The 24,416-nt window shown below is 36.9% G+C and overlaps 1 long non-coding RNA gene across 3 annotated transcripts in view; it reads right to left on the bottom strand.

The window, feature by feature from the left end:
• Positions 1–9,307: 9,307 nt before the first annotated feature.
• The window catches only part of LOC309870065, a 171,170-nt gene continuing 156,061 nt past the window's right edge, over positions 9,308–24,416 (bottom strand). For 2 of the 3 annotated variants that reach the window (XR_014314460.1, XR_014314461.1), the window contains one exon: positions 9,308–9,388. This is a non-coding gene — a long non-coding RNA (uncharacterized lncRNA). Of the gene's footprint in view, positions 9,389–22,760; positions 23,554–24,416 lie in introns of those variants that run through there. The other variant, XR_014314462.1, reaches the window with a different exon arrangement.

Here is a 24,416-nt window from a genome sequence, read left to right on the forward strand (position 1 = left end):
TTCCAAAAGATAGAGGAGGAAGGATATCTTCCAAATTCAACCTATGAGATCAGCATTACCATGGAATAACACATTGTGCAAAAATTACCAAAACCAGATAAAGGCACTGCAAAAAAAGAGAACTATAAGACATTATCTCTGATTAACATAGATGAAAACCCCTCAACAAAATATTAGCAAACCAAACCCAACAATACGTTAAAAAGAGTATTCACCACAATCAAGTAGGGTTTCTTCCCAGGATGAGGGTAGTTCAATATTTGCAAATCAATCAATGTGACATATCACATTAATAAGAGAAAGGGTGAAAATCACATGATCATTTTAATAGATGCAAAAAAGCATTTGGCAAAGTAAAATATCCATTTATGATAAAAATATCCATTTATGATAAAGCCCTCATCAAAGTAGGTCAAGAGAACATATGTGAACATAATAGAGCCTGCATATGAAAAACCCACAGCTAACACTATACTCAATGGTGAAAAACAGAAAACTTTCCCCCCAAGATCAGGAGCAAGGCAAGGATGTACAATTATCATACTTCCAACATAGTACTGGAAGTCCTAGCCACAGCAATCAGACAAAAAAAAAGAAATAAAAGGCATCCAACCATGAGAGACTGTGAACTCTGAGAAACAAATTGAGGATTTTTGAGGAGGGAGGGTGGAGGGTTGGGTGAGCCTGATGGTGGGTATTAAGGAGGGTACATATTGCATGTAGCACTGGGTGTGGTGCATAAACAATGAATGCTGGAACACTGAAAAGAAATAAAATAGGCATCTAATTAGGTAAGGAAGAAGTAAAACTTTCACTATTTGCAGATGACATGATACTATATATAGAAAATCCAAAAGATACCATGGAAACAGTACTAAAACTGATAAATGAATTCAGTAAGGTCACAGGACACAAAACCAATATACAGAATTTCATTGCTTTTCTATACACTAATAATAAAGCAGTGGAAAGAGAAATTAAGAAAACAATCCCTACCACTGCACCAAAAATAATAAAATACGTAGGAATAAACTTAACCAAGGGGATGAAAGATCTGTACGCTGAAAACTGTAAAACACTGATGAAAGGAATTGAAGTTGACACAAATAAATGGAAATATATTCCATCATCATGAATTGAGCAAATTAATATCATTACAAGGTTCATACTACCCAAAGCAATCTACAGATTTAATGCAATTCCTATCAAAATACAAACTATTTTCACAGAAGTACAATTAATCTTTTTTCAAAAGATTTTATTTATTTACTTGACAGAAGAGAGAGAGAGCACACAACAGGGGGAGCAAGGAGAGAGAATCAGCATAGGGAGAGAGAGAAGTGGGCTTTCTCTTCTATCATGACCTGGGCTGAAGGCAGATGCTTAACTAAGCCACCCAGGCACCCTAGAACACATAATGTTAAAATTATATAAAAACACAAAAGATCTTGAATAGCCAAAGCAATCTTGAAAAAAGAAGAACAAAACTGGAGGTATTATAGTCTCAGATAGCAAAATAAACTACAAAATATACTGTAGTAATCAAAACACTATGATAGTGGCACAAAAGGAGACACATAGATCAATGGAACAAAATAGAGAGTCCAGAAATAAACCCACAATTATATGGGCAATTAGTCTTCAACAAGGGAGGCAAGAATGTACAATGGGAAAGGGACAGTGTCTTCCACAAATGGTGCTGGAAAAGCTGGACAGTTATATGTAAAAGAATGGACTACTTTCTTACAGCATACACAAAAATAAACTCAAATGGATTAAAGACCTGAATGTGAGATCTGAAACCATTAAAATCCTCGAAGAGAACATAGGCAATAATTTAATTGACGTCAGCTGTAGATTTTTCTAGATATGTCTCTTGAGACAAGGGAAATTAAAGCAAAAATGAACTATTGGGATTATATCAAAACAAAAATCTTCTGCACAGCATGGAAGCAACTGACAAAACTAAAAGACAATCTACTGAATGGGAGAAGATATTTGCAAATGTCTTATCAGATAAAGGGCTGGTATCCAAAGTCTATAAAGAACTTACCAAACTCAACACCCAAAAAACAAAAAACCAGTCAAGAAATGGGCAGAAGACCTGAACAGATATTTTTCCAAAGAAGACATGCAAATGGCCAACAAACACATGAAACAATACTTACATCACTCATCATCAGGAAAATTGAAATCAAAACCACAATGAGCTTTATTCTTCTACATATAGCTCTCCAATTTTCCCAGCACCATTTATTGAAGAGACTGTCTTTTTTCCACTGTATATTTTTTCCTGCTTTGTCAAAGATTATTTGACCATATATTTGAGGGCACATATCTGGGCTCTCTACTCTGTTCCACTGGTCTGTGTGTCTGTTTTTATGCCAGTACCATGCCGTCTTGATGATCACAGCTTTGTAGTAAAGCTTGAAATCAGGCAATGTAATGCCGCCAGTTGTTTTTCTTTTTCAACATTTCCTTTTTTTTTTTTTTTAAAGATTTTATTTATTTATTTGGCAGAGAGAAATCACAAGTAGTCAGAGAGGCAGGCAGAGAGAGAGAGGGAAGCAAGCAGGCTCCCTGCTGAGCAGAGAGCCCGATGCGGGACTCGATCCCAGGACCCTGAGATCATGACCTGAGCTGAAGGCAGCGGCTTAACCCACTGAGCCACCCAGGCGCCCCTTTTTCAACATTTCCTTAGCAATTTTCCTTAGTCTCTTCTGATTCCACACAAATTTTAGGATTATTTGCTCCATCTCTTTGAAAAATACTGGTGGAATTTTGATCAGAATGGCACTAAAAGTATAGATTGCTCTAGGCAGTAGAGATATTTTAACAATGTTTATTCTTCTGATCCAAGAGCATGGAATGGTCTTCCATATTTTTGTGTCTTCTTCAATTTCTTTCATGAGTGTTCTATAGTTCCTCAAGCACACATCCTTTACCTCTTTGGTTAGGTTTATTCCCAGGTATCTCATTGTTCTTTGTGTTATAGTAAATGGAATCGATTCTCTAATTTCCCTTTCTGTGTTTTCATTGTTAGTGTATAAGAAAGCAACTGATTTCATTGCTTTCACAAGAAAGCAACTGATTCCATTGACTTTGTATCCTGCCACATTACTGAATTGCTGTATGAGTTCTAGTAGTTTGGGGATGGAGTCTTTTGGGTTTTCCATATAAATTATCATGTCATCCGTGAAGAGAGAGAGTTTGACTTCTTCATTTGCAATTTGGATACATTTTATTTCTCATTGTTTTCTGATTGCTGTTGCTAGGACTTCTAATACTATGCTGAACAAGAGTGGTGAGAGTGGGCATCTTTGTCATGTTCCTGATCTCAACGGGAAGGCTGTGTGCTTTTTCCCATTGAGGATGATATTTGCTGTAGGTTTTTCATAGATAGATTTTATGAAGAATGAAACTCAACCATTCTCTTACAACCGTACACAAAGATAAACTCAAAATGGATAAAAGACCTCAATGTGAGATAGAAATCCATCAAAATCAGAGGAGAACATAGGCAGCAATCTCTTTCGTATCAGCCACAGCAACTTCTTTCAAGATATGTCTCCATAGGCAAAGGAAACAAAAGTGAAAATGAACTTTTGGGACTTCATCAAGATCAAAAGCTTCTGCTCAGCAAAGGAAACAGTCAACAAAACAAGGAGGCAACCCACGGAATGGGAGAAGATATTTGCAAATGACAGTACAGACAAAAGGCTGATATCCAGGATCTACAAAGAACTTCTCAAACTCTACATACACAAAACAGATAATCATGCCATTTTTTGAGTTTGAACAGACACTTCTCCAATGAAGACATACAAATGGCTATCAGACACATGAAAAAATGTTCATCACTAGCCATCAGGGAGATTCAAGTTAAATCCACATTTAGATACCACCTTACACCAGTTAGAATGGCCAAAATTAGCAAGACAGGGAACAACGTGTGTCGGAGAGGATGTGGAGAAAGGGGAACCCTCTTGCACTGTTGGTGGGAATGCAAGTTGGTGCAGCCAATTTGGAGAAAATGTGGAGATTCCTTAAGAAATTAAAAATAGAGCTTCCCTATGACCCTGCAATTGCACTACTGGGTATTTACCCCAAAGATACAGAGGTAGTGAAAAGAAGGGCCATCTATACCCCAATGTTCATAGCAGCAATGACCACAGTTGCCAAAATGTGGAAAGAACCAAGATGCCCTTCAACGGACGAATGGATAAGGAAGATGTGGTCCATATACACTATGGAGTATTATGCCTCCATCAGAAAGGATGAATACCCAACTTTTGTAGCAACATGGACGGGACTGGAAGAGATTATGCTGAGTGAAATAAGTCAAGCAGAGAGAGTCAATTATCATATGGTTTTACTTATTTGTGGAGCATAAGAAATAACATGGAGGACATGGAGAGATGGAGAGGAGAAGGGAGTTGAGGGAAATTGGACGGGGGGATGAACCATGAGAGACTAAGGATTCTGAAAAACAATCTGAAGTTTATGAAGGGGCAGGGGTGGGAGGTTGGGGAAGCCTGGTGGTGGGTATTACGGAGGGCATGTATTGCATGGAGCACTGGGTGTGATGCATAAACAATGAATTCTGTTACACTGAAAAGAAATTAAATAAAAAAACTAAATAAAAACCACAATGAGCTATCACCTCATACCTGTCAGAATGGCTAACATAAAGAAACACAAGAAACAGTAAGTGTTGGCGAGGATGTAGAGAAAAAGGAACCCTTGTACACTTTTTGGGAATGCAAACTCCTGCCACCACTGTGGAAAACAGTATGAAGATTCCTCAAAAAGTTAAAAATAGAATTACCATATGATCCAGTAATCCCACTACTGGGTATTTACCCAAAGAATACAAAAGCACTAATTCAAAAAGATACATGCACCGCTATGTTTACTACGGCATTATTTACAATAGCCAAATTATGGAAGCAGCCCAAGCCTCCTTCAATAGATGAATGGATAAAGAAGAAGGGTGTAGATATATACAAAGGGAAGTATTACTCAATCACAAACAAGAATGAAATCTTGCCATTTGCAACAACATGGATGGATCTAGAGGGTATAATGGTAAGCGAAATAAGTCAGTGAGAGAAAGACAAATACCACATGATTGCATTCATTTATGGAATTTAAGAACAAAACAAAGAAAAAAGAGACAAACGAAAAAAAACAGACTCTTAACCATAGAGAACCAACAGATGGTCACCAGAGGGAAGAAGGGTAGGGGAATGGTGAAACAGGTGAAGCAGATTAAGACCACACTTATCATGATGAGCACTGAGTAATGTACAGAATTGTTGAACCACTTTATTGTGTACTTGAAACTAATATTACACTGTAATTAACTATACTAAATTTTTTTAAAGCATAAAAAAATTTAAAACTTTTACATAGCAAACAATTCCATGTTTTTAAAAAGAGTGAAAAAAACAAGCCAAAGAAATTTTCCAAACTCAATGTCAGCATCTGCTTCTGGAGAGTCCAACCTGTGACATACTATTTATTATATTTCAAAGTAAGCAAAACAATATACAGTATTATCTGTAGTAAATGTTTATAGAATATAATTCAGAATGGTAGTGTTGTGGAGGGTAGAAATAGACTTCAGAAGAAGTGGTCTTTGAAGTTCAAAAGTATCTGTAATACTTTATTTCTTAAGCCATTGGTGGGTGGGAATCAGTATATATATATTATATTATTCTTTGTATATTTGGTATTTAAAAAATAAATGAAAGATTATGAAAAATTAAACTGTCAGATTTATAATTGCTTAGAAATCAAAGAAAAAATAAAAGTCATCATTTTGTATTTTAACACACAAGTATTAGATTTATAAATAAAACATCAATATCTGTAAGTTGAATTTGCAGGCTTGAATAAACTGAGTCTGAATTAAATCACAGTAATTGTGAATATGTCATTCTGGCCCACAGCCTCTTTTATACATTAAAAACTCACTGAAAAAGATTTCTCCTCTTTATAAATGAAATATATCTCTATCTTCTCTAACGCATGAGACCCCCCAGTCTACTTATTGCAAAGTCATTAAGATGAACTGAGTTAATTAATTTCCAAAACTGATTCATATTTTATATATTAATCAACCTTCAGTAGTTAGACTTACATATACATTTTATCACTCCACAAATATTAAATGCCTTTTTATGCCAGGAACTACTTTCAGATGATATGGATAAGCATGAACAAGAAACACAAAGTGCTCTTAAATCATTAGCATGATTTGTTTTTAAAGTATCTTCTTACATATCTAACTGTTAATATCGGACTCAGGCAAAATAATTGCTAATGTCTGACTCAGGCAAAATATTTCCATTTAAGTAGTCAAGCTATTAGAAGTTAAATAGTATACTGTGGGTGGGGGACCCCCTCAAGGACCACACAGAAAATTAAGGAGTTAATTCTGGTTCTGTTCCATGTGGTAATGGAATTTTTTCTTCCAGACTATTTGCACATGTCGATTTCACATAAAGCACCAAAGATTATAAATTTGGAATCAAAGGTTTCTGAACATAAAAGTTAACTACCCAAATCTTTAAACACATTTAAACCTGTACAAGGTCCAGACAAGGAAAAATTCATAAACAGCAATATTTATTGAAGTAGTAACAAAAATCATGAGAAACCACCTACTCACCTTAAAATAGAGCACAATACTCCTAGTTTTCTGAAGTTGTTGCTGTTCTCTAACTGTACTTACCATCAGTAACACTTTCCATTTTAAGGTTTTTGTAGTACTTTCTTTATTTTTAAAAAAGCTGGAGAACTCAAAGCCAAAGTCCTTTAATTTCTCAAAATCATGAGTGAATAAATTTTTTAACTTTGGAATGTAGAAAAGATGTCACAGGAATTTGAGGTTGATGTACAAATTTGGGTACTTAATATTGACCAATGTCATGAAAAACTAAACATTTTAGTAAAACAACCCTTTGAGTAATTTAATATCTCCCAATAAACAATAAAAACCTAAACTGAGTTTTGTTATTTTTTCCCCTTAATTGTTAAAATAGTCAGACTCATGGAGTAATAATAGTTTTGCATCTACACATTTCAATCCATATACTAAATGTACTTATATTTATTTCTTGGCTATTTTCATAGTTATTCATACAGCATATACATATTGGGTGCCAACTATGCACCAGGTACTTTTCTAGGCCCTGAAGTGAGCAAATACAGATATGATTCCTGTCTTCATTTAACTTCTAGTTAAGTAGGGCAGAGAGACATTAGTTAAATGATCACCAAGCCAATATAGTAGGACTATAACAAGAGCTAAGAAAGATAGTTACATAGTATTAGTCATAGTCTGTAGAGGGGTGTCTGTTCTGGTCAGAGAAGCATATCAGGGCAGGCTTCTTAGAAGAAGCGGCCCTTGAGCGGAAACTTGAAAAGCTTCTGGAGTTAATTAGGTAAAGAGGGGAGGGGAGAGGACAGAGGGTCCTAAGTGCGTGTGTAGGCTCTGCGGCTGGAGCCCAGTTTGAGGTTCTCAAAGACACAGAATCAGCAGTAGCCTGTGCCAGACGAGACCCAGGAGGAAGGTAAGGACCAGATCATACGGGCCTTGCCGGCCACAGTAAAGAGCTTGTCTTTCTCCTCACATGTGTGCATCTGCGAACACCCCTTCTGTCTGCAATGTGGAGAACAGATGGGAGAGGGAGCAGAGTGAAGAGAGCAAGAGGCCAATTAGGAGCTTATGCCAACAGTATGAGGGAGGCAACGGGGCTGGTGCTGGTGGTGGAAATAAATACTTTGGAGGTGGAGCTGGCAGGACTACGTGATGATGAGAAGACGATAAGAAATCTGAAATGGATTTGTGGTCAGGAGTGTTAATAGTGAAATATAATTAATTATACAATTAGAGCCCAAAATGAAATCCTATCAAGTGTAATTAGCACACATACATCTTAGGGTTAGAAGGCTCAATAACGATCTGAGGTGGCATTATTTCTGTAAAAATGACTTGGGCCACATAGTGACGTTTGAGTTTGCAAGTTCCTTCATTAAAGAAAATTTATCTTTACCACATTGTCAAGCTTGTGTCCCTCTTCTCTAAATGTTTCATTTAAAACTAAAATCAGAGGTCCTTGGGGGTGGCCTAGTCAGTTAAGCATCTGACTCTTGGTTTTGTCTCAGGGTAGTGGATCGACCCCAGCGTTCGGCTGTGTGCTCGGCTCCACGTCTGTTTAGGACTCTCTCTCCCTCCCCCTCCACTCCTCTCCATCTTTCCCTCTCTCTCTTAAATAAATAAATAAACAAAATCTTTAAAACTATCATAATCAATATCATTACTTTTCTTTTCTTGTCAGAGGCAGATTTTGAAAACATGGGAAACTTTAGGATTATACTTTCCCCATTTGGCTTTGTGTGAAATTTGCCCTTTTAAAACATAAACTCCTGATTTTATAAACTACTATTATTGAAATTTCACTTAAACACAAATACCATCAAATGAATAAAAATGTCTTCAGTTCTCCTTATTCACCAATTTAAAAAAAAAAAAAAACTATAGCCACTTTACAACTGGACTTGTCTTTTAAACCCAGAAATTTCCAATGCATTTGCAATAGCTCCCGTGTCATTCAGGACTATAAGCTTTAACAGAATGTCATTTATTCTTCTTTTCCTGTTGGGAACTGAGTCAACCTGAATGGAAATCACTTGTATACTAGGGAGAGCGAACAAATGTGATGTGAAAGCCAGCAACAGCAACGCTGGAGCTTTAGCATTCTAGTCTCCATTAATTGTCATTAAGACTCTGTGGCAGGCATGCTTTTCTTCTTCCATCAACCCCCTTTTTACTCCCCATCTTCCATCCTGAGAGGGGTCTTTTAAGTGGAGAAAAGAGGCAGAATGTAACAGCCCTCTGCATTGATGTTATAAAGGTGACCAATATCAACAAGGGAAGAGAAAAGTGTTGGTCTGGTGGATGTTTGCCCTTCTTGGAGGGGCCTATAGTTCTCTTCCAAACCACAGATGCTGCCCTGTCAGGCTTACTGAGGAGAAAACCAAAGCAATCAATGGACTGGGGTTGGGGTAGGGTGAGAGCCTGCACAAGAGGGCAAGAACACAGAGAGAAAACCAAGACAGAAGGAGTAGATTCCCAAATGTTTCCCTAATGACCTTTAAGTGTTGGCATTTATGTATTTGTATTGGATTATGTAATAATAAGACTTTTTTCTTTTCCATAAGGCACAGTACCTTCATACCCTTCCAGATGCTATAGGCTTAAGCAGTGGTTTACACTTGCTATTAACGCTATAAATTACCTTGATTTTGGTGGGTATTAAGGAGGGCACGTATTGTGTGGAGCACCGGGTGTGGTACATAAACAACAAATCTTGGAACACTGAAAACATAAAATAAAATAAAATAAATTACCTTTATTTTTTTCCAAAACCCTCGATTTAGAATCTGACACTCCATTATATAGTACCTAGGTTGATCTTTCTATTCTGAGGTCTTGTTTTATAATGCCTTGTATTATTATTAGCTTTACTATCAGAGTCACCCTCAAGATTCAGTACCCTAGAAAATGTACAACACATGGTTTTTCTTTAATCAAACAAGATGTTTGTTCTGTTTTACACTTAGTAACCCAAAGCCTAGCATCCTGGGTAGTTCCTGGTATAAAAATATGAAATAACACTGATCATTGGATGAAAGCCAGCTGTAGAAGTGAACTAGACAGACCATGAAGCTCTTGGTAACTGACACTTATAGACTCCTTGGGATAAAGAGCCTAAATGCTGCTTATGCATAAGTTGTCAAGCTTCATGTCATTTGATCCTGTTGCCTTGGCCACAATTGATTAGACCCTGGAAGTCCACAAACACCAGCCAAGAAAGGCCTTTCATACTGGATTGAGACTAATCAGCTCAGCCAGTTTCTCTCTCACTGGGAACTTGTGCTGTAGATGCCCAGAAAGTAAAAGTGGATAGGAAGCAGTAGTGAGAGGCTGTGTCATGAGTATGGTGGAACCATCAGAGTAGGGGGCATTTGAAGCCCCCCAGACTGGATCCTAGTCTTGAGAGCTATCAAATACCAGGAGTCACCCATAGCACAGCAGGGTCCCTCATGTCTTCCCCCAGTCTGCCCTCACCTTTACTGAGATAGAACACGGTGTAAGTTTAAGTTGTACAACATAATGATTTCATATGTATATATACGGCAAAATGATTACCATAATCAAGTTAGTCAGCACACATTTCACCTCACATAATTGCCATTTTTTATGTTGTTATGGTGAGAACATTTAAGATCTACTCTCTTAGCAACTTTGAAGTATACAATACAGTTTTATTAACTACCGTCACCATGCTCTGTGTTAGACCCACAGAACTATTCCTCGTCACTGGAAGTTTGTACTCTTGGACCAACATCCTCCCGTTTATCCTAAACCCTGGCAACCATTTTACTCTCCATTTCTATGACTTTAGCATTTTTAGATTCCACACACGAGATCATACTGCATTTGTGTTTCTCTGTTTTATTTCACTTAGTGTAATGCCCTCAATGTTCTTCTATATTTTCATAAATGGCAGATTTCCTTCCTTTTTTGTGGGTGAATAATATTTCTTTGTGTGTGTGTGCTTATATCTCACATTTTCTTTACCCATTCATCCACTGATGAACTGATATAGTGATTTCATTTCCTTTGGGTAAATATCCAGAAGTGGGATTGCTGGACTGTATGGTTGTTATATTTTGATTTTTTGAGGTACCTCTATACTGTTATTCATAGTGGCTATAACACTTTTCCTTCTCACCAACAGTGTACAAGTGTTCCTCTTTCTCACCAGAGAATGGGTCATCAAGATTTTAAACTATAAGAAAAAGTTATAGTAATAAAAATGGTATGGTACTGGCATAAAAACAGGCTCATGGACCAATGGAATAGAATAGAATTGAGAGCCTAGAAATAAACCCATGCATATAAAGTCTACCCAGAAACAGCATCAGATTCCACAGGTTCAAAACTTAGTTCTGCACAACTGTTCCCCACTTCAAAGGCCACTTACAAGTCCAGGTTGTCGGCTGGGCTTCTGACGGACTGACTACATGTCAGAAGTTCCCGTGACCCCCTCCTTGGGTTCAATCTATTTCCTATAGTGGCTCACAGAACTCAGGAAATCATTTCACTCATTAGATTACTAGTTTTTACCTACAGGATACAAGTCAAAAAGCTGCCAGATGAAGGACGTATAGCATAAGGTCCCAAACAAGGAGCTTCTGTCCCTGTGGAGTTTGACATTTGTCCGTGCTCTGGTTCACTAACTTAGAAGCTCTCAAAATCCTTCCTTTTGGGTTTTTATTTTTTATTTTTATTTATTTTTTTTCCTTTTGGGTTTTAAGTGGCGACTTCATTACATAGGTAATTGATTGATTAAATCATTGGTCCCTCCCTGGAAATCACAGGGTGGGACTGAAAGTTCCAACCTTCTATTCGTGGTTGGTTCCCCTGGCAACTTGCCCCCATCTGTAGGTGTTTACCAAAATCACTTCATTCACATAAACTCCAGTGGAGTTGAAAGAGGTTTGCTATGACTATGACACCTTTGTTGCTCTTTCACTTAGGAAATTCTTTTTTTTTTTTTTTTTTTAAGATTTTATTTATTTGACAGACAGAGATCACAGGTAGGCAGAGAGAGAGAGGGGGAAGAAGGCTCCCCACTGAGCAGAGAGCCCAATGCGGGGCTCGATCCCAGGACCCTGGGATTATGACCTGAGCGGAAGGCAGAGGCTTTAACCCACTGAGTCACCCAGGCGCCCCCACTTAGGAAATTCTATAGGTTTTCAGAACTCTGTGTCAGAAATGGGATGGAGACCAAATCATAATATCACAACAACCTATACAAGATGAATTCTTACGTCGTTATCTGGAAGCAGTTAAAGAACAAAGCTGATTTGTAAAAGCTAATTTGCAAAATAAGCTTTTTGCTTTTAACTTTAAAAATTAAAATTTAGCACTCATTTAGGTTTTTCAGAAATATAATAATATCTCAAAATAAATCACAGTGTTAAGAAAAGCAAAGCATACAATTCTAAAATATTGCAAACCTCATTGTGAAAGTGATAAAATTGTGTAACATGTTACTTTAATAGCAAAATGTGTGAAATTTATGCAGACAGCCCATACAAAATAATTATAGTAACACAGTAAATGATATAATTTACTCACATGTACATGTCATGTCCACAGATATTTATTTTGTTATCTGAAGATGTGTTTTGTTAAAAAATATTTGATCTTAAAACCTCACACACATTAGCCCCTTTTTGATCACAGCTGATTGTAACGTCTGTGCCTAGAGAGTTTCACTATTACATCAGATAGGATTGGGACACCCGGGGGGCTCAGTTGGTTAAGCATCTGCCTTCATCTCAGGTCATGATCTCAGACTCCTGGAATCGGGCTCCTTACTCAGTGGGGAGTCTGTGTCTCTCTCTGCCTGCTGCTCTCCCTGCTTGTGCTCACAGGCTCTCTCTGACAAATAAATAAATAAAATCTAAAAAAGAAAGAAAGGGGAGAGAGAGAGAGAAGGAAGAAAAGAAAGAAAGAAGAAAAGAAAGAAAGAAAGAGAGAGAGAGAGAAAGAAAGAAAAACTAAATTGGATTGTAACACAGAGACCTGAAGTTATTCTTTACTCATACCTCTGTTTAGAGGACTTGAGAATGGGAGTTCTTTGAAAGCAGGGACCCTGCCTCATTCATCCTTGTCCCCAGCATTTAGGTTATCAGTAATAGATGCATGTTTGGGAGCCTATAGATGGGAAGTGGCCAGGCAAGGAGGGGATTGGCAAGTATGGTTAGGATACAATTCTTCAAGCAAATCATGGGGGATAATATTGCAAAGCTTAGTGTATGAAATGCTTAAATACCAGGAATTGTCTTATTATATTTAAGTAGGCTCTACACCCAGCATGAAACCCAACACAGGGTTTGAACTCATGACACTGAGCTCAAGACCTGAGCTGGAATCAAGAGTTGGCCGCTTAACTGATTGAGCCATCCAGGTACCCAAAAAATAGGAGTTATTTTTAAAGTGAGTCATAGATAATAATTGAAATTAATGAGCCATTCTTGCTCATGGAAGAGTATATATTGAGGGTGGTACTCAGTAAGTATTTTTAAATGACTCAAATGACAATATTAGATAAAAATCTGAATGGTTCCTTGGAATCATGTCAGAAGGTCAGATTAGGTGGTCTGCAAGTATTTTCTTTTTTTTTTTTTTGGTGTGAGATGTGGGGTTTCTTAAGCATATAATTTAAAAATATGCATGAAGAAACCAAAGTATTGCAAAGTCCAAAGATAATTCTCTGAGCATAGTTCAGACTTCTTAGAACACTGCTGGATGGAGGAACAGGACCAGGGCCCCAGATCTGTCGTTTGTAAGTGTTTCTAATGGATGCAATCCATCATTGTTCTCCACAAAGCTTTTCTTGACCTGTGTGCCTTTTAGCTTCCTCCTTGGTGCCGCCATTACGCCTTATAGAATTCTATCATCATACCTGCAACTCTTTTCTCCAAGTGAAAATAGAATATCGATCTTTTTTTTATATTACTAAATCCTCATTTTAAATAGGCAAACGATCCACAAATAGCATGAAGAAGAAATCACAAATCCCCTGACATCCCACTGGAAGTCATTAACTAGAGTTATCAACCTCTCTGCCACAACAGACTGGCGTTTTCTGAAAGCAGTGACCCTTTGTCCTTAAATTTGTATCCAATGTGCTTCTAACATTTTAAGTGCCCAATTAGTAATGATGGAATGAATGAATGAATGAATGATCAACTTTGCTAAACTCTGGATATGCAGAGATTAATTAAACCCATTGATTGCCCTCAAAGAACTTGCAGTCAGTGGGAGAAAAAAAAACAATGAAATAAGTAAAATTCTGGGCAATAGAACCAGAGTGCTGTGGGGTCAGCTAGGGGGTAGTGATTGTTTCTGCCTGGCAGGGCAAAACAGACAAGACATTGAAGCTGGTTCTCTATGATGAATAGTGTTTTGCCAAATTAACAACAAAGAAAATATCTGAGTTGATGTTTCAGAGTGGTTATGAAAAAAGACACAGAACTGTTATGAGTAGAGTGTGCTCCAGTCTGGTGTACAGAGAATGTAGGGCTCAGGAAAGGGGAATTGAAAAGGCAATTAACTAGCATTTGTGAAGCACTTATTATGTGCCTGGTCCTAGGAACTTTCTATCATTAACTCTCCTGCAAGAAGGTTGTAAGATAGCAAAGTAGCACCTGGAAGACAGTTATGAGGTATAGATGAGGCTGGAGGAGGTAAGCCCATTTTGCAAAGGGCCTTGAAGATTGTTCAGTCAGGGTTCTATAAAGATTTTATGCAGAGAAATGATATAATCAGTATCACCTTTTAGTTTATAACCACCTTAACCAGACATAGTGTTTTCTTCTCACCCTTAGTGATCAAGTTCACCGTTCTCCTCCCACAAATTGAGTCACCAGCGTCTCCTATCTAGAAATAGAGTTTAAGGTTATTTCATATATTTATTTATTTATTTTTTAACAGATCAGAGATATCTTTGACAACGTTGTGCCTATTTGCCCGTGCTCCAGACCTATTTATAGGACACCCTATAGTTATTTCAACATTTCACTTTTTAAGCATTTTTTCACTTTTAAGCTCTTCTTTTCCGAGCTCCCCTCATTTTGTCTGGGACCTGTTACTTGTGTCTCAAATTGAACGAGTCTACATGTTATTTCTTTTCAATTATATTCATTTATCATCACAGGAACCTTACTCCAAGTCTTCACATTCCATAATTCTCTTTACAGTGCAGCTTTGATCCGAACTTTTCTGTTGTTCTTTGGTCTCTGCATCCAACCACCCTGTGTCATCTATTACAGAGTCTATTACGACTTCTCATCATCAGCCTGTTTAATTCTAACTTCGTCTGTGCACTCATGGATGGCTATCCTTCTTAGTAAGAAATTTCTCTGCCTTACTGTTTGCTTTGCTTTCTTTCTTTTCTACGTGTTGTTGCTCCAAGCTGAAGATCTGCTTATCTTTACAGGGCATCTGTCTTTATTGCTCATGTCTTCTATTTACTTACTGACTTATTATCTAACTCTCAGGAACAAACTGATTCTAATGGACTCACACTGCTCTTTGCTTCCTTGTAGGTGGCCACTAAGAGGATGTGAGATCAAATTTTTCATGCAATTATCAAATGAATGGACAAAGGGATATAAAACATCTGGACTTTGGCGTAAGCATTTGGTAGCATACGCATTAGGGAAATGGAAATGAATTCTTTTAGTTATTGATACCATGAAATGGATCTCAGATAGGACTGTAAACAATGGAGAGCTTAAAATCAAGCAGCATGTGGTTGAATGATCATGGTTTAGATTAGCAGACCTGGTAGAGTTTAAGGTCAAACCCAGCTTTGTTTAACATGTTCATAAATAATCTAGGAGACTTCATTTTAAAAACCCTTAATTAGGTGTTTAGGTGAATTCAAGTTGGGAGGTGTTACACATGATATAAGAAAAAGAACAAGAAGAGATAGAATGATAAATCTTCCTTCTTTTCCATTCATTGGGAAATGAATAAAATGAAAGCTTAGTGTGAGAACAGTTCCAAATTATTAATAGAAAAAAAAAAAAACGTAAAGGAAGAACAATGTCAAACGAGGCCACAGAAAGCAATCAGTAACATGGCACAGAAGCAACAGTGGTCATTACTACATTGAATTCTCTTAAATTGATTCTGATTTCTATCAAGGGTACATAAAATTTGCTGATCTAAATTTCAATATGATACAGAATCATGCGTTTTTGTATTTAAATCATGCATATTTGTATTTTTGTTTATTTTAAAAATGCTCGCATTTGGTATTTAATCTTTTGTTTATTTTAAAAATTAACATACAAAAAATTTGATTTTGAGGGGAGTGGACAGTGGTGTGGGTTTTAACACACGTATAGATTCATGTAAGCACCACCACACTCAGAAGAGCTCCATCATCCACAAATACCTCCTTTCACACCTCTCTTCCCACCCCCAAGCCTCCAGCAACTACTTAATGTCTCTGTTACTATTTTTTTCCTTTTTTGAAGGTGTCATGTAAATGGAACTGCATGTAACTTTTGTTGTTGTTCTTTGAGGTGGATTCTTTTTTATTGTGGTCAAAAAGACATCCCATAAAATTTACCGTCTTAACCATTTTAAAGTGTAGATGACAGTAGTGTTAATTATGTGTACATTGTTGCCCAATGTTTCTCTAGAACTTTTTCATCTTGCAAAATGGAAACTCTATACCCACTGAGCAACTCTTCTTTTAACCCCCTCCCCAAAGGCCCTGGAAACTATCATTCTACTTTCTAAGAGTTTAACTATTTTAGATTCCTCAAAAAAGTGGCATCATATAGTATTTGTCCTTCTGTGACTGGCTCATCTCACTTAGCATAATGTCCCCAAGGTTCATCTACATTGGTGCATCTGACAGGATTTCCTTCTTTCCTTAAGGCTGAATAATAAATATTCCATTGCATGTTTATACTATATTTTCTTTTTATTTTATTTTTTCAGTGTTCCAAGATTCATTGTTTATGCACCACACCCAGTGCTCCACGCTATACATGGCCTCCATAATACCTACCACCAGGCTCACCCAACCCCCTACCTTCTCCCCTCCAAAACCCTCAGTTTGCTTCTGAGTCCACAGTCTCTCATGGTTTATCTCCCCCTCTGATTTCCCCCAATTCACTTCTCCTCTCCTTCACCCAATGTCCTCCATGTTACTCCTTCTGCTCCACAAGTGAAACCATATGATAAAAGACTTGACTTATACTACATTTTCGTTATCTATTTATCTGTTGATAGACATTTAGATTGTTCTACTTCTTGGCTGTTGTGAATAATGCTGTAAGGAACATGGGTGTGCAAATATTTGAAGATCCTGGTTTCAATTCTTTTGTATATATATCTGGAAATGAGATTTGCTATATTATATGGTAATTCTATTTTTAACTTTTTTGATAAACCTCTACACTGTTTTCTACAATGGAAGCACCACTCTATATCCTCATGAGCAGTGAGTTGTTCAAATCCTGTTTCCTTACTGATTTTCTGTCTGGTGACTTCTCCCTAACTGAAAGTGGGTATTGAAATCTCCCACTATTATTGTGCTACAATCTATTTCGTCCTTCAATTTTGTCAGTGTTTGTTTCATATATTTGGCTACTCTGCTGTGAACGTGTGAAAAAATGGAGCAGGGCTCCAATTTCTCCTTATTCTCAGCAACAACTGCTATTTGCTGTTTAGGCTTTTTAATATAATGGTCATCCTCATGAGCACAATGTGATTTCTCATTGTGGTTTTAATTTATATTTCCCTAATTATTAGTGATGTTGAGTGTCTTTTCATGTGCGTTTAGTCATTTGTATATCTTCTCTCGAGAAATGCCTATTGAAGACCTTTGTCCATTTTAAAATTAGGTTATTTTGTCTTTTGTTGTTCAGTTGTAAGAGTTATTTATATATTCTGGATATTAACCCCTTTTCAAATATTTTCTCCCATTCCATAGGTTGTCTTTTCATGCTGCTGATTGTTTCCTTTGCTGTGCACAAGTTTTTGTTTTTGTTTTTGTTTTTTTGTTTTTAGCTCTGAGGTATTTTGTTGCCATACATGCTTTTGGTGTCATAACCAAGAAATCATTGCGAAATCCAATGTTAGGAACTTTCTGCCTATATTTTCTTCTAGCAGTTTTATGGTTTCAGGACTTACATCTAGGTCTTTACTCCATTTTGAATCAATTTTTGCATATGGTGTAAGGTAAGGATTCAACTTGCTTCTTCTTTTTTTTTTTCCATGTAGCTATCCCGTTTTCCCAACACCATTTGTTGAAAAGACTGTCCTTTTCCTATTGTGTAACTTGGTATCTTTGTATATGGTCCATAGTGTTGTTCAAATCCTGTTTCCTTACTGATTTTCTGTCTGGTGACTTATCCCTAACTGAAAGTGGGTATTGAAATCTCCCACTATTATTGTGCTACAATCTATTTCGCCCTTCAATTTTGTCAGTGTTTGTTTCATATATTTGGCTACTCTGCTGTGAACTGCGTAAATATTTATAGTTGTTATAGCTCCCTGGTAAATTGAACTTTTAGCATGTTGTTTGAATATATAATGTCCTTCTTTGTTTCTTGTGACAATTTTTGACTTGAGATCTATTATGTCTGATATAAGTCAGATAGGGCAACCTCTTTCGATTATAATTTGCATAGAATATCTTTTTCCATCCTTTGACTTTCAGCCTGTCTCTATCCTCATAACTAGTGTCTCTTTTGGGGCACCTGGGTGTTTCAGTTGGTTAAGAATCTGCCTTCGGCTCAAGTCATGATCCCAGGGTCCTGGAACTGAGTACTGCACTGGGCTCCCTGCTCAGTGGGGAGTCTGCTTCTCCCTTTGCCCCTTACCCTGCTTGTGCTCTCTCTCATATAAAGTCTTTTTTAAAAACAGTGTCTCTTGTAGACAGCATGTAATTGGAATTGATTTTATTTTATTTTTTTAAAGATGTTATTTATTTATTTAACAGAGATCACAAGTAGGCAGAGAGGCAGGCAGAGAGAGAGAGAGAGAGAGAGAGAGAGAAGCAGGCTCCCTGTTAAGCAGGGAGCCCGATGCGGGACTCGATCCCAAGACCGCAAGATCATGACCTGAGCCAAAGGCAGCGGCTTAACCCACTGAGCCACCCAGGCGCCCCTGGCATTTATTTTTTTATACATTCAGCTATTCTATGTCTTTTGCTTGGGAAGTTTGCTCCATTTACATTTACATTATTGGTAAGGAAGTATTTATTACCGTTTTGTTTATTGTTTTCTAAATGCCTTGCACTTATTTTTCCCTTATTTTCCTCTCTTGCTGCCTTCCTTTGTGTTTTGTTGATTTGTTCCTTTTTGTGACATATTTTGATTCCTTTCTCATTTTATTTTGTGCATCTTCTTTAGGTATTTTCCTTGTGGTTACTGTGAGATTACACTAAATATCTTACAACAAGCTATTTCAAATTGGTAACAGCTTAACTTCAATCACATATAAAAACTACTTCTTTATATCCACCCCAGCCACTTTCTGTTATTGATGTCACAGATTACATCTTTTTATCTTTGTGTCCATTACCAAGTTTTTAGTTACCGTTATTTTTATGTTTTTTTTCTCTTCTAAATTCTATACCTGACTTGAAAATGACTTACATACCATCATTATAGTAATACAGGATTCCATATTGTCTACATATTTACCTATTTACCAGAGAGTTTATATTTTCATACGCTTTCATGTAGCTGCTTAGCATCCTTTAGGTTCAGCTTGAGAAAGTCCCTTTAACAATACTTGTAAGGCAGGTCTAGTGGTGATGAACTCCCTTAGCTACTGCCTTTTTTTTTTTTTTTTTAAGATTTATTTATTTGTTTGTTTGTTTTGGAAGCAGAGCGCAGACAGAGAGGGAGAGGGGTAGCAGTCTCCTGTTCAATCCCATGATCCTGAGATCATGACCTGAGCCTCAACCAGGATTTGGATGCCCAGCTGACTGAGCCAGCCTGGTGACCCAGCTATTGTGTCTTTTAAAAAGACCCCCACTCTTTTTTTTAAGAGCAGTTTAACGTTTACCACAAAGTTGAGAGGATGATACAGAGACTTCCCACATAACCACCACCACACCTCACATGCATAGCTTCCCCCATTATCAGCATCACTCACTAGAATGGTATACTTGTTACCAAGACTGAACCTATATCAACACATCATAATCACTCAAAGTCTATATATAGCTTACCTTAGGGTTCACTCTTCATGCTGTACATTGGGACAAATGTATAATGACATATATTCATAATTATAAATCATACAGAGTATTTTCACTACCCTAAAAAATCTCTGTGCTCTATTCATCCTCCTACTCCAGGAAACACTGGTATTTTCATTGTCTTTATAGTTTTGCTTTTTCCAGAATGTCATATAGTTGAAATCATACAATATATAGCCTATTCAGATTGGCTTCTTTCACTTAGAAATATGCATTTAAGAGTCCTACGTGTCCTTTCATTGCTTGATCGCTCATTTGTTTTTAGCACTAAATTTCGTTATTGGCACTATTTCATTCATTTTAGCACTAAATACTTACTTTACTTACTCAAAAAAGACTATTTCACAGTCTCTTTATTCATTCACCTACTGAAGGACATTTTGGTTGCTTCCAAGTTTTAGCAAATATAAATAAAGCTGTTATAAACATCCATGTGCAGGTATTTTTGTGGATATATTTGTGATACCTTTGGGTATATCCCAAGGATCATATGATAAGACTATGTTTAGTTTTGTAAGAAACTGTCAAACTCCCTTCCAAAGTAGCTATACAATTTTGCATTCCCACCAGCAATGTGTGAGTTTTCCTGTGGCTCCATATTCCTTGCCAGCATTTGGTGTTGTCAGTGTTCTGGATTTGGGTCATTCTAATAGGTATGTAGTGTTATCTCATTGTTTAAGTTTACATTTTTCAGGTCTCCTGGGTGGCTCAGTTGGTTAAATGTCCTATTCGATTCTTGATTTTGGCTCAGGTCATGATCTCGGGGTTGTGAGATTGAGCCCCAGGGTGGGCTCTGTGCTGGGCATGGAGTCTGCTCAGGAATTCTCTCCCTCAGAGTATACACACTCTCTTTCTCTCAATCAATCAATCAATCAATCAATCAATAAAATTGCCCTGATGACATAGGATGTGGAAAATCTTTCATATGCTTCTTTGCCATCTCCATATCTTCTTTCGTGAGGTGATTATTTAGGTCTTTGGCCCATTTTTAAATTGGGTTGTATATCTTCTTAATGTTAAGAGTTCTTTGTGTACTTTATCAGATGTATAGTTTGCAAACTTCTTCTTGGTCTGTGGCTTATCTTTTCATTCCCTTGACATTGTCTTTTGCCAAACAAAAGTTTTTGGTTTTTACTTTTTTTTTTTTTTTAAGATTTTATTTATTTATTTGGCAGAGAGAGGGACATCACAAGTAGGCAGAGAGGCAGGCAGAGAGAGAGAGAGAGAGGAAGAAGCATGCTCCCCACTGAGCAGAGAGCCCCACATGGGGCTCGTTACCAGAACCCTGGGATTGTAACCCGAGCCAAAGGCAGCCACTGAGCCACCCAGGTGCCCCCAAAAGTTTTTTATTTTAATTAAGTCCAAGTTATCAATTATTTCTTACATGTAAATGCTTTTGGTGTATCTAAAAAGGGATCACCATACCCAAGGTCATCTAGGTTTTCTCTCTATGTTATTTTCTAGAAGTTGCATACTTATGCATTTTAAACATAGGTCTATGAGCCATTTTGAGTTAATTTTCTGTGAAAAGTACAGGTTCTGTGTCTAGCTTCATATATATATATATATATATATATATATATATTTATATTTATATTTATATTTATATATTTTTTTACATATGGATGTCAAGTTGTTCCAGCATCATTTGGTGAAGGAACTATCCTTGCTCCATTGAATTGTCTTGTTCCTTTACCAAACATCTCATGACTATATTTATTTGAGTTTATTTCTGAGCTCTGTTTTCTGTTCCATTGATCTATTTGTCTATGCTTTCACCAATAACACACTATGTATACTACTGTATCTTTATTTTTTTTTTAAGATTTTATTTATTTATTTGACAGACAGAGATCACAAGTAGGCAGAGAGGCAGGCGGCGGCGGAGGGCGGGGAGCAGGCTCCCTGCTGAGCAGAAAGCCTGATTTGGGGCTCAATCCCAGAATCCTGGGATCATGACCTGAGCTGAAGGCCGAGGCTTTAACCCACTGAGCCACCCAGGCGCCCCTCCACTGTATCTTTATAATAGGTCTTAAAGTCAAGTGTCAGTCCTCCAACTTTATTTTCTCCTTCAATATGGTGTTGGCTATTCTGGGTCCTTTGCCTCTTCATCTATACTTAAAAACTAGTTTGTTGATATCTATAAAATAACTTGCTGAATTTTTATTACATTGAATCTATAGGTCAAGTTGGGAAGCGCTCAGACCTTGATAATATGTGTCTTCCTATCCATCAAGATGGAATATCTCTCCATTTATTTAGTTCTTCTTTGATTTCAGCCATCAGAATTTTAGAGTTTTCCCCACATAGATCTTGTGCAGATTTTGTTAAATTTATACCTAAATATTAATTAATTTTGGAAGCTAATATAAACTGTATGATTTTTTAGTTTAAATTTTAGTTAACATGCTAAATAATTAACATGATTTTCTGGAGTGGAATTCAGTGATGCATCACTTACATACAATACCCAGTGCTCATAACAATGAGTGCCCTCTTTAATACCCATCCCCCATCTAGCCCATCCCTTACCCACCTCCCTCTATTAACCCTCAGCTGTTCTCTATCATTAGGAGTTTCTTATGGTTTATTTTCCTCTCTCTTTTTTTGTCCCCCCCTTCTCTACTGTTTATCTTTTTTCTTTCTTAAATTCCACATATGAATGAGATCATATAGTATCTATCCTTCTCTGACTGACTTATTTTACTTGGCATAATAGCCTCTAGTTCCATCCACATTGATGAAAATGGCAAGATTTCATTTTTTGATGGCTGAGTAATAGTCTATTTACACCACCACCCCCCCCCCCACACACATCTTTATCCATTCCTCAGTTGATGGACATTTGGGTTCTCTCCACAGTCTGGCTATTGTTGATAATGCTGCTATAAATGTTGTAGATAACGCAGCTATAGATATATACCTTTGATCAGTATTTTTGTATCCTTTGGGTAAATACCTCAAAGTGCAATTGCTGGATCACAGAGTAGTTCTAGTCTTAACTTTTTGAGGAACCTCCATACTGTTTTTTAGAGTGACTGTCCCTGTTTGCATTCCCCACCAACAGTGCAAGAGGTTTCTCCTTTCTCCACAACCTCACCAACACTTGTTTTTTGTGTTGTTAATTTTAGGCTTTCTGACAGGTGTGAGGTGATATCTCATTGTGGTTTTGATTTGTATTTCCCTGATGATGAGTGATTTTGAGCATCTTTTCATTTGTCTTTGGAGAAATGAAATGTCTTCTTTGGAGAAATGTCTGTTCATGTCTTCTGCCCATTTCTTAACTGCATTATTTGTTTTCTGGATGTTGAGTCTGATGAATTCTTTATTGATTTTTGATACTAACCCTTTATCAGATATGTCATTTGCAAATGTAAGCTGCCTTTGAGTTTTGCTGATTTTCCTTCACTGTGCAGAAGCTTTTTATCCCGATGAGGTCCCAATAGTTCATTTTTGCCTTTCTTTTCCTTGCTTCTGGTTGCATATCTAGTAAGAAGTCGCTGTAGCAAAAGTCCAAGAGGTTTCTGCCTGTGTTCTCCTCTGGGATTTTGATGGTTTCTTGTCTTGGATTTAGGTCTTTCACCCATTTTGAATCTTTTTTTGTGTACGGTGTAAGAAAGTGGAGCAGTTCTGTTCTTCTGCATGTTGATGTCCAGTTTTCCCAACACTGTTTGTTGAATATAAATTGTGTTTTTAGTTTTTAATTTCAAATTCCACTTGTTCCTCGATGTATATATAAAGTATCTGAATTTTTTGTGTACGAAAATTGTACCCTGCACCCTTACTAAATTGCTTATTAGTTCCAGGAGGTTTTGGGTCATTTTCTTTTTTTTTTTGGATTTTCTACATAGACAAGAATGTCATTTGAAAACATAGTTCTATGTCAGCTTTCCTTCATCTGAATACCTATTATTTCCTTTACTTGTCTTATTTGATCAGTGAGGACTTCTAGTATGATAAAAAGAAGTGGTAAGAAGGAACATCCTTACCCTGTTCCTCATCTTAGCTGGAAAGATTCAAGTCTCTCACTGTTAAGTATGATATTAACTGTAGGTTTCTTGTAGATATTCTTTAGCAAGGTGAGGAAATTCCCCTTTATTGCTAGTTTACCAAAAGATTTTTTTTTAACTATTTTTACTGTTTTTTTTTCCTTAGAGGCTTACGTACAATGTTTTATCTCACTATTTTTAATGCTCATATTTAAACCATTATTTATTTATATACATGACAAAATCAAATACTATTCCTTCCTCCAACTAGAAGCCAATTTTTTCCCATTCACCTTCTGCACTGAGATAAGACATTTTAATTTCCCCAGTCTCTCTCTGGCCTGATCACCCTCATCCAACACTTTCCACCAAAAAAACAAACAAGTAAAATACCACCTCGGTTTTGCTAAGATAATTCATAACATTGGTTTCAGGTCTTTATCAAGTTTCCCTTGATTAAAAAAAACAAAACAAAACAAAAAAACCCAAAACACAAGTTGGTAGGCAACCTCTTCACTTAAACATTCATTCAACAATATTT

The sequence above is a fragment of the Mustela nivalis genome (genome assembly GCF_964662115.1).
Source record: "Mustela nivalis genome assembly, chromosome: 7".
Classification (NCBI taxonomy): domain Eukaryota; kingdom Metazoa; phylum Chordata; class Mammalia; order Carnivora; family Mustelidae; genus Mustela; species Mustela nivalis.